General features: G+C 57.1%; 1 long non-coding RNA gene across 2 annotated transcripts; it reads right to left on the bottom strand.

Annotated features, from left to right (window-relative positions):
• Positions 1 to 4,525: 4,525 nt before the first annotated feature.
• Positions 4,526 to 6,895, bottom strand: LOC113977825. 2 transcript variants are annotated; one of them, XR_003537420.1, is made up of 3 exons: positions 6,721 to 6,895; positions 5,785 to 5,877; positions 4,526 to 4,629 (listed from the first exon to the last, which is right to left on the bottom strand). It is a non-coding gene; the product is annotated as an uncharacterized LOC113977825 (long non-coding RNA). The 2 variants fall into 2 exon arrangements; XR_003537419.1 differs by having other exon boundaries at positions 6,757 to 6,895.
• Between the last annotated feature and the right edge of the window lie 4,575 nt (positions 6,896 to 11,470).

Below are 11,470 nucleotides of genomic sequence, written 5' to 3'. Positions count from 1 at the left end.
AGCCCGGCCCCGCACAGTCCAGTCCCGCACAGCCCGGCCCCGCACAGCCCGGCCCCGCACAGCCCGGCACCGGCCCCGGGACAGACGGTCCCCCGCACAGCTCGGCACCGGCACAGCCCAGTCCGGCGGTGTGCTGGCTCGGCTCTGGCAGAGCCCAGCACCGGTGTGGCACATTCTGGCGTGGGTGTGGGCTCTGCCCTGGCACCATTTGGCTCAGCCCAGTACGAGTGTGAGCTCTCCTAGGCTTGAGCACGACCTGGTGCAGCTGTGGGCTTGGCTCTGGGTGTGGCACAGGCACAGCCCAGTACATTTGGGAGCCCAGGCTGGGCTCTAGCACAGGCCGACACAGTTTGGGGTGGCTGTGGGCTGTGCTCCATTTGGGTCTGTGTGTGTTTGGCCCACATCTGGCACGGCTCTGCTCAGCCCCAGCATGACCAGCATGTGCCAGGCACAGCACTGGTGCTGCACTGGCCTGGAGGGGCACCAAGCTGCTGACTACCAGGCTGGCACTACAGTGTGGCTCAATCCCACTCCAGCTCTGAATTGGCATCACACCTGTGCCAGCACCCAGCAGCAGCACCAGCCTTGGGCCACCCACCGGCCCAGGAGGCTCCCACCTTCCCCAGACCAGGTTTGTCCCTGGCAAAATCACGTGCAGGGACTGAAACCAGTACCCACCAGGACTGACCAAGACACCAGCACTCACAGCTGAGTGGGGTCAGCTTAGGGGGCCCTATGGTGTCCCAGCAGGTTCCCAGGAGGTCCTGTTGGGTCCCCTCAGCACCCCCAGCCTGAGTGGCACAACCAAGGGTGCACCCCTGTACCCAGCTGGTGCGCACCCCTCTGTGAACATGTGTGCTCGCACAGCCCCCACCTGCATATGCACATGCTGGGGGCAGATGTGTGCCCCAAGGGGGGGTGGGTGCCAGTGCCCATTCCCATCTTGTGGTGACCGTTGCCCAGCAGGAACCACGGCTCAGCGAGCAGAGCCCACAGGCAGCCCTGGGGCAGCAGGTCAGCCAGCACAGGAAGCCAGGCTGTGCAGCTGGGGGTTGTGCCCCTGCCACAGGTCAGTGGCTGGGGGCTGTTGCAGGCTGTCGAGTCGCAGGGATGCTGGTGATGAGGGGCTGCAGATGGCATCGGGTGTGGGAGGAAGTGGCCAGGGTGCCCCAGCCCTGCTGCCTCGCTGCCCCTGCGTCACCCGGCCAGAGTCCATCTCATGTCCTCAGGGGCCCTGTGCCCCAGGCCACGTGAAGCACCGGGTGCACAGAGCCACAGCACAGCCTAGGCTGGGCCTGGGGGGCGAGGAGAGGCGTGTACTTGAAGCTTGGGGACCCCCTGCCCCTCTCAGCCCAACAAAGCAGTAGCAGGGGCCAACCCACACCCTTACCCTGTCCCCACCCTGCATTCCTGTCACCCCTGGGTGGCTTCATCTGCTCTAGATGTGTGAATTGGTGGGGAAACTGAGGCAGGAGTCCCTGGATGAAGCTGGGAGGCTCCACAGCCTGAGCCTCCAGGGATCCAGGTGTGTCTGCACTCCTGCAGAGGCAGAGGCAGCCCTGGGGGGCAGTACCAGGCACAAGGGCTGCAGCACCGCACCCGGGGCACAGCACGTGGGGCACAGCACTTGAGTATGTGGGATGCATCACTGAACACGTGGGGTGCAGCACAAAGGATGCGGGTTTGTGGCTGGGTGTGGAGGGGTGCAGCACTGAGCACAGAGAGTGCAGCACTGAGCAGAAGGGGATGCAAAGCCTGGCACATGGGGAGCAGCGTTGATCACAGCGGGTGCAGCACTGAGCAGATGGGGTGCAGAGTCAAGTATGTGCTGGGAAGGAGCAGGCTGGGGGGCTCTTGGAGTCGCTCCCATGCCAATACACTGCAGGTCTCCAGCACTGGAGGGGACCCTTGGACCTCTGTCAGCTCCACTTTAACAGCTCCCTCCAAGCAGTGGGACAGTGACATTGGAGGCATTTAAGGCAGTGGGGCAGCACTCTGGGAGCTGGGTGGGAAACACCCCAGGTGCTGCTCCAGCCTGTGGCCATCTCACCTACAGACCTGCAGGCTTCATCTCCCCTCCCAGTGACAGCAGTAGTCTGTAACTCCTGCATGGGATACATCGGCAGTGCAGGAGTCTGAGACTGTGGAGCCTTTGATGGGAGCTGAGCCTTCTCTGAAATCTGCCTGCTTGGCACTCCCAGTCCCTGCAGGTGCCCTGATGTTCAGTGGCATCACTGGGCACCCCAACACTCGCTGGCACACTGTGGACCCCTAAGTGTCACCAGCATGCTCCAGAAACCCTCAGCATCCCAGTGCTCAGCTGCCCTCCCACCCTGGCTCCACTCCTGACTGATCCTCTTATTTCTCGTTGTCCTACTGAATTGTTAATTGGTAATAAATTAAAATTATTTTCTCTGAGTCAAGTGTTTTGCCCATGACTTAACTGCTGAATGATCTCCCTGTCCTTACCTTGCCCCAAAAGCAGTTCCACTGCTCACACCTCTGTCACACATGCCCTTGTTGTCCTCTCCTGCACACCCAGAGCACACCACTTCCTGTCTGAGGTTGCTCTAGCCCCTTGGCCAGCTCGCAGCTCCCCTCCTTCCTCAGTGCCTATTCACACTTCTTCCCTCCATGTCCACTCTGACCCTCCATTTCTCCCTTGTTCATGCTCAGATCCCTTTTATTCACCAGTCTGGATCTCTTACATCTCCTCCCTCTCCTCTTGGGATGCTCAGCGTCCCTTCCTTTCCTCCATCCATGCTGGCATCTCCTCCATGGATCCCTGCCCTTGCCACGGACCAAGGGGTCTCTGCTCAACCCTCTGCCAATCCTTTCCCCTCCCAGGACAATGACTCTGGTCACCTCCTCACCCTCCTGTTCCTCTTGCCCTGTGGCACGAGAGGGGTGAGATGAAGAGAATCATAGAATCGTTTGGGTTGGAAAAGCCCTCTGAGACCTTTGAGTCCAACCATTCCCCCAGCACTGCCAAGGCCATCCCTGACCTATGGCCCCAAGTGCCACATCTACATGTCGTTAAATCCCCTCCACCAACCAATGTTATCAGAGTGGAGCCTTCTCCACAAGCCCAATAGACACCCAGAGGTGTCCATGTGCACACAGGGAAGGGCGAGATGTCCTGCCCACTTCCCACAGGTCCCGTTCCTGGTGAAGGAACCACAACCTGAAGGGATGGGCTCTCTAGACCCTACGTTCCTCCTCCTCCTCCACTTTTCCTGGCTGCTCTGTGTGTCTCCAGCGTTGCCAGAATCTTTCATGTTTGTGGGGGCAAGAGGCAACGATGGCAGGGAATGATCCCCTCTGGGCCCTGGCTGAGCCCCAGCCTCTGTCCAGGGACCTCTGCAGCCCTGCATGGCATCACCTGGGTGTCCCTTTAGCACTGCCAAAGTGGGGATGGCTGGGTGCACAGGGATAAGGAAGGCAGGTCAGGGATGCCATCACAGGCAATGTCAACTGAAAGGCCCCAGAGCCCTCTAGTGCCACTGCCACAGTCCGCTGGCAAGAGTTTAAAAGTTTGGCAGAAAACAAACCCCCTTGTGTTCCAGCTGGTCCTGAGAGGACAGAGGGGCTGGGGGCAGCTGGGCTAAATTTCAGAATCAGGCATTGTAAGTCTTTTCATATTTGATGAGAACTTCCATGATCCAGATTGACAAATAGTTGGGTTTATCAAAGCAACAGGAAAGCTGGTTCAGAATAAATGCACCAACAACAGAGTGTTAATATGTTGTGACAGAAGGTATGAATGGAAATATCTCTCTCTCTCTCTCTCTCTCTTTATATATATATATACACGTGAGTAAATATTCCTGGGTCTGTGCATTGCCAGAGGCTGGGAAACACTCGGTGCCTGTTCTGGACAGAGCCAGACATGGGGTCCCTGTGGTTGAACTCCATGGGGGATGCCTCTGCAGGCAGCCACCCTTTCCTGGTGTTCCAGTAAGCTGGGATGAAAAATGCCCTGCCAAGGTCTGTGCCAGCTCCCTCACCTGACTCCTTTCCTTACCATATGTGCCCCCCTGCATGGGAGACCCCCACCACATGCTGCGTGCTGGTGAATCAGTGGTAAAGGTATTAGTGAAAACAAACTTGAATCAGAGAATCACATTATGGGGTAAGGTTGGAAGGGACCACAGTGGGGTCATCTCGTCCCACCTCCCTGCTCAAGCAGAGTCATCCCAGAGCACATGGTACAGGATTGTGTCCAGATGGTTCTGGAATATCTCCAGTAAGGAAGACTCCGCAGCCTTTGCAATCTATTCCAGTGCATGGTCACCAGCACAGAAAAGTTCTTCCTCACGTTCAGATGGAATTAATATGAATTTCCAAAAACACAACAAAGTATGATGGCCAGGGTCACTCTATTGCTTATGGAATGGATAATATGTATAGTGAAAATCAAATCAGAAACAGATAGAATCAGTGGCAAGTTAGATTCCATCAGTACCCAGGGGACCCCCAGGCCTTGCAGTGGCACCCATGGGAATTTGCTGCCAGTACAACCCAGTCGATTGTGCTGCTGATCTTTATTTAAATACTCCTGCAAATATTCTGCTGGCTTCTGCCCGGCTGTTGGGGCGCTCAGAGCTGGCTCTCGAAGCTGCGAGGCGCCTGTGGAGAGAGGAAGCTGCTGAGGCCCCGCCATGGCCGGGGGTGCGGGGTGGGTGTGAGGGTGCGGAGCAGCACTGGGTGCCCTGAGGGGTGTGGGCACCCGGCTGCACAGGGGAGCTGTGGGCACAGAGAGCTCTGGGCAGAAAACGGGGCACCAGCTCACAGCACAAATCTCTGCTGAGTTTGGGCAGTGGCAAACTGGGCACCCAGAGCACCTTAGCTCAGAAAACCCCATGGCTGCTATGGCTGATAGCAGCCATCCAATACCGGTTTGGCAACTCCCCCCAGGCCCACCAACTCACTTTCTCCTCTTCCTCCACAAGTGGAATACACCATACAATGCCATCCCCAGCAGAATTGAGCCCAGGACAGCCACGATGCCTTCTATGCAGTACGACTGGAAGGTATCAGCACCCACAGAGTTTGGGTCTGCCCTGCCCACCACAGCGTTTGGATCTGTCCTGCCATCCACAGTGTTTGGGTCTGTCCTGCCATCCACAGCGTTTGGATCTGCCCTGCCCACCACAGCAATTGGGTCTGTCCTGCCATCCAGAAGGTTTGGGTCTGCCCTGCCCACCACAGTGCTGGTGAATCTTCTGCCATCCACGGCGCTGTTGAGGCTGAGGCTGTTCACACCTGGAGGAACAATTGTGCACATCAGCGTGTCCTGACATTACCAGAAGACGTTCTTTCCCACTTTGTTGGCATGTCTGAATGAGGGAATATCCTGGGTGGCAACATTTCTGTGGCTTCAGTAGAAGCCAAGGAAACTCCCAAAGGCCTTGCAAGTCTGTGCTCTCCAGAGCCTCTCTCTCTCTCTGTCCTCTCGGCTTCTCTTACGCTCTGGAGTGGCCGCAGTCCAGTTCTCCCAGTGTCTGGCTTTGCTCCCTGTTCCTGAGGATCCTTCACATTTGCCCACAATTTTTCTTGCACTCTGGCCAGGGATGGTCTGACTGGGGCAGCCGTAGTCCCTGGGACTCAGCTGGAGCCACAACTGGCAGCAGAGATTCTGGACCATCCTCGCAGCTCGCCAACACCTGCAGGGTCCCTGCAGTGAGGCTCTGAGGTGTGGGCTGGGGAGGCTATGGCATGTCCCTACGTGCATCCGAAACCTCTGCTGCCCCGCTGTGCTGGTTAGGAGTGACCTGTACCCACCTTGTGCTATCATCTTCAGCTGTCCAAGGATTTCATGTAGCACTTTGGATGTGTCCTGGGAAGATTGTCCCCTTCCATCTTGATACTCTGGACCTTAATGGAAAGAATAAAGTTACATTTCTGCCCCAGCAAACCCTGGAAGCAGCACTCAGGCTGTGCAGTCAGTTAGGACTGACTCATGACCCCCTCCAGAGCAGGGTCCAGCCAAGAAGCAGGAAGAGCCTTCCCTGTGCCCACAGCTGCAACCAGACCCCCCATGAGGAGCTCCCGTCACACCTTGAGGCACCCCCTGTCCTGACTGAATAGAAGAACAGGGGAGGGGATCATGGAACGACATGGTACACCCAGGCTTTGCTCCCCATTCCTGTGGATCCTTCACATCTGCCCACAATTTCTCTCACGGGTGCTCACCTTCCCTTTCCAGGCTTGGTGGGTGCTGCCTTGATGGACACTCTCTCTGACCCTGGAGTCACCACCCCCAGCTCTCCCTCCCCAGCCCAGCACCCACACCCTGAGGGGACACACTCGGGCCCTCAGGAGACAGCTGAACCTCGCTCTCCCTCACTGCCCTTTCTCCAGCACGGGCAGCGCTTGCCTGCCCCCAGTTTTCAGGTCTTGTCTCCCACCTATGGCCCCTGGCAGGACTGCCCAGTGCCTGGATAATTTGGAAAACATTCCTCTAGCCCAGCGTGGGGGCCTTCCCCAGGACTGGCCAGCACTGCCAAGGATCAGGGAAAGGTAAAGCCTCAGCGTGGGTCAGGCACAGAGGCTGCAGGAGGACGGTGCAGGGTCCCCCCAAGCCGTGCTGGACCCGTCGGTGCAGCCCTTTGGACCCCAGTTCTGAGGAGGGATCCCCTCTGTTATGCCAGGGCCTCCAGGGCCATTGCTCGTGGGCATCTGCCAGAGTTGGGGGCTGGCCCTGGCCTGCCCACCTACCCACTGCCCACGGTTGCCATGGAGCAGCCCCGACACCCCTGGCTGGCAGGGCCACCAGGAGGAGGATGAGGGCCAGGGCCCACCGTGCCTGCACCATGCTGTCACTGCTGTCACTGCTGCTGCTGGAGCGGTGCCTGCAGCACCCGCCCTGCACTGCACACCATGGCTTGGCCTTATGACCTCATAGGGGGCTTTGTGACCTCACAGGGGCTTCCACCGGCAACATTCCCCTCCCCAAGGGAGCCTGTAGCAGGGAGATTGCCAAAACTGAAACCAGTACACCTTTGAAAGCTCAACAAAACAATATTTATTACAAAGAAGTAGCCAGCAAAACAAGAAGGCAGAGACAGGAAAGAGAAGGGAAACAAGCCCCCAAGACAACCTCCCACTCACTCAGGTGTTACCAATGAGGTTGTCTTACCAACCCCAGAATGTTTAGAATTCCCCATAGCAGAAGTTGCATCCTCAGAGTGTTGGCAGGCTCACGAGACAGTGGGCGTCCCCTACAAAAGACAACGTTGCCCATGTAAAGCTTGAATCCACTCCCAGCAAGAGCTATCTGCTTTTTATACAATTAACCTGTGACGTCTACCTGGACAGGTGTGGCCAGCACCACCCAGCCAGAGGTCCTCGGTCCCTCCCCCCATGATGTAAGTGGTGCCCCTTCTGCGCATGCGTGTGTACACATCGAGGGTCTTTTCTAAATGAGTCAGGGGGCTTCCTTCATCATCCTCCTCGTCACTTTCTCCTTCAAATAGCCAGTCACCAATTAATTTCAGTTTATACAGGATGCTTCGTTCAAGGAGGAAGTTCTTGTTTATCAGCGCTTGTTTTCACATAAATTGGCAGGAAAAGAACAGACGCTCACAGGTGGCTGGGCCGAACACAGACCAAAAGTAAGAGCGTCTAATTAAGCACAAATGCAGAGGCCCAAACGTTCCGCAGCCGCCGGTGACAGATCAAGCAGGCACAGCCCTTCCCCCGTGCCAAAAGGCTCTCTGGGGACCTGCTCTAGAAAACTCTGCAGAGACTACCTGGGACTTCACCTGTCTCCAGAGCAAACCTCAATGCTCCTGGAGCTGCCTAGGGGTGTCAGGCAGCTGCCAGCACAGACCTGCCCCGAACATGGACCAAATGCCTCCTGGAGCTCCCTTGGACGAGTTGGGAGCTGACACCCTTCGTGCCCCACATTGGGCACCAAAAGGACTGTCCTGGTTTAACCCCAGCTGGCAACCAAGCACCACGAAGCTTCTCATTCACTTTGCCCTTGATGGGATGAGGAGGGAACTCAGGAAAGCGAATAAAATAGACCTGGTGGGCTAAGAGCAGTTTAATAATTGAAACAAAGTACACTATAATAATAATAATAATAATAATAATAATAATAGAGAAGAGAGCGAGAGAGGGAAAGAACACTCAAGAAAACAAGTGATGTACATTACAATTGCTCACCACCTGCTGACCAATGCCAAGCCAGTCCCCAAACCCTGATTGGCCCCCCATTCCAGGTAACTTCTCCACTTTATATACTGAGTATGACATTCTGTGATGTGGAGTATCCCCTTGGCCAGTTTGGGGGGGCTGTCCCAGCCATGCTCCCTCCCAGATTTTAGGGCACATCTTCCCTGGCAGAGCATGAGACACAGAAAAGTCCTTGGCTCAGAGCAAGCAGCTCTTTGGGGCCACCTCTCCCTTCTCCTCCCTGATTTGCTGCCCCGTCCCAATGGCCCAGCAGCTCCCACTGTGGGAACCCCCTGGCCACCAGCTCCCCATGTGCCTGGCACATCAGCAACGGGAGCCGGCTCAGCGGGTGTCCCAAAGGTTCCCCCTGGCCCAGCACAGCTCCCACTTGTCCAGGTCTGGGGGACTCCATGTAACTGCTTCTTTAACCCTTGGAGCTTCTGCCTCCACTGGACCAGCACCAACCCAACCTCCGCTGGTCACCTCCATACTGGGCCATGGTGCCACTGCCCTGGGGGGCCCCAGGAGCTGCCCAGACCAGAGAGGTCCATCACGACACCTCACTACCTACCAAAGGAGTGCGAAAGAGTGCAGTGGCCACCGTGCCTGGGGACCCCACTGGCAGCAGCACAGAGGGGACAGCAGTGCCCCCAGCCCCCACAGTGCTGTTGATATTCCTCATGGCCACCATCACAGAGGCCTCCCCAGGCAGCCACATCTCCCAGGGCAGCCACATCCCCCTCAGGGATGAACACTGCCCAAGGACATGCTTTGGGATTGCTCCCTGGTTGGACAGGATGACTTCAGCAGCATCCCCAAGGCTTGGGACCCTGAAGCCATCCTCCACAGAGACACTGGCTTACTCTTGCTGCTGGCAGAGTTGCTCAGTCCCACTGTGGGACTCCACAGTCTGAGAGCACCACAAGAGCACCACAGTCCTGAGCCTGGAGCAAGCCACCACTGGCAGGATGGGGCCCTGGGAGCTGTGGTGGAGTGCAGGGATGGACCCACCACCATCCCAGCCTGCCATGTCCCAGCCTGGCAGGGGCCACACGAAAAGTGGGGGGAGAAGCAAAAGAGCACCAGGCCAAACCGCCCCCCCAGCAAGTGCCAGGTTCTGGCAGCCAGCACTGAGGGGGATGGTGGTGGGTGGGAGGTGTGGGTATATTTGAGAGTGAATGGTGACAGATTATAACTTTATGAAACATTTACTCCTGGGTGTGTTCCACTAAAAGCCATTTTTCCAAGTTGCTTTGTGCAGGAGGGGGAGGGAGCACTGGGGGCACTGTAAAACAGCACCCAGTAAGTACAAAAGCCATATTGACTCCCAGATCAGAACCAGCCCCGAGCACTGAGCTGCCCCCAGGACTGAGGCATGGCCAGCAGGGACTGCAGTGGTGGGGGGTGACTGCCCTGTCCCCTTCCTTGGGGGAAGCAGCCAGGCCTGGCAGGTCTGTGCAGGACTCCTGGACATGGCCCCACACAGAAAGGAGCATGGAGCCCCTGGGACAAGGGCAGACGGGAGGGGAACAGGGCTGGGGATGGACACACGCAACAAGGGATACAGTGCCTTCATCTTGAGCATGAGCAGTGCTCCCTGAAGTGGGGATGGGCTTGGTTGCCCCTTCAAAGCCTCGGGGCAACCACGCCCTGCCTTGGGTGTCCCTACACTTGGCTCTGCATCTCGGCTGTGCCACGCAGCCAGAGCCAAATCACCCCAAATCACCCCAAGAGTGACAAGGGATCAGCCAAAGGCCAGGCAGAAACCCTCCTCCCCTGGTCTGGCTGAATTGGTGAGGAGTGGGGGAATAAGAAGAAAAAAGTCACGGCCTTGAATCTTCATCTCTCTTGGTTGCCCATTTCCCATCCAAAGTCTGGACCCCATCCCAGCTCTGGACCCTGGGAAGGTGCAATGCGATTGGCATCAATCTCCCCTCACACACTGACCTGCCCAAAGCATCATCCTTGCCCCAGGGCTCCTGTCCCTGTAGCAGCTGCACTGCCATCACCCATCACCCTCAGGGCCATGCGATTTCTCTGCTCGAGAGACCGAGAGACAGGGGAAAGAGGAACAGCCCAGAACTTCAGTGTTGGTTGAACAAAAGTTAAAGCACGTGCTGCCAAGGTGCATCCCAGAGCTCTGAGGGAACTGATGGAGTTTCCGGGCCTCTCTCTGCTGTTGAAAAGTCACAGCAGTCAGCTGAAGACCCAAGTGATTGGGAAAGGGAAACTCCACCCGCCCAAGATAAATTTAAAATATTGTGCTTTATCCCCATGTGTGGATGAACAGTGTGTCCAGCCCCAAACTGAGTATTATGATTTAACAGATGCCAATGCATTAATGCCAGAGAGATGGGGTTTGGATAGAATTCCTTATTACTTTCAGTTAGTTCCTTAAACAACTTAAAAATAATCTGAGAAGTATCTACAGAGTTGTAAATAAAAACTCAGAGCAAAGTATGTTTTTCCAGGGTTACATTAAAATGTTCATAAGCGAGATCTATGTCTGCTTAAAAAGAAATACCTGGATCCTGGGAACTACCAAATCTTCAGCCTCAGCTCTGTGCCTGGGAAGATCATGGAAAAGATTCTCCTGGGAGCTCTGCTGAGGCCCATGGAGGGCAGGAGGTGATTCGGGACAGCCAGCAGAGGTTCTCCAAGGGCAAGTCCTGCCTCACCAACTCTCTGTGATGGAGTGACTCCAACCTGATATGGGGGAAGGGCTATGGATGGCATCCCTCTGGGCTGTTGTAAGGCCTTGGACACGGCCCCCCGCAACACCCTTCTCTCCCAGGGAGAGGTGGATTTGCGGGGGTGTTGGGTGAGTGTCTGGCCAGTGAGGTGTTAGTTGGGTGGTTGCTGCCTTGAACAAGTTGATCAAGGGGAGCAGCAGATGAAATCATTTTGGATTTCGGTACAGTTTTGATACCATCTGTCCCAGGGCCCTCCTGGACCAGGGAGCCGCACCCCCCCGCCATGACGGGCCCGCGGCCCCCCCCGAGCGGCGGAGCCCCGGCGCCACCCGGAGGTTCGGAGCGGGAACTGCAGCCCCGCCACCGCCCCCCGCAGGGGGGGTCACATGTGGGGGGAATGGGGAGGATGGGCGATGGCTGGGGACGTGGCGGCGCGGGGTCTGGGTGTCCCCTGGTGCTGGCAGGCGACAGGGGGTCCCGGCGGCGCCACTGGGGGGGCCGCGGGTGCACTGGGAACCCCAGCGGGGCTGGAGGGACAGCTGGGGAGCCGGAACGCGTGCGAGCAGGGCGGGTTCCGGGCGGACCGCGCGGGGAGG

This window comes from Neopelma chrysocephalum, unplaced genomic scaffold, assembly GCF_003984885.1.
Source record: "Neopelma chrysocephalum unplaced genomic scaffold, ASM398488v2 Primary Assembly neopelma1_262, whole genome shotgun sequence".
Lineage (NCBI taxonomy): Eukaryota > Metazoa > Chordata > Aves > Passeriformes > Pipridae > Neopelma > Neopelma chrysocephalum.
The sequence above is the reverse complement of the archived record's forward strand: the minus strand, read 5'-3'. Positions and strand labels throughout refer to the sequence as shown.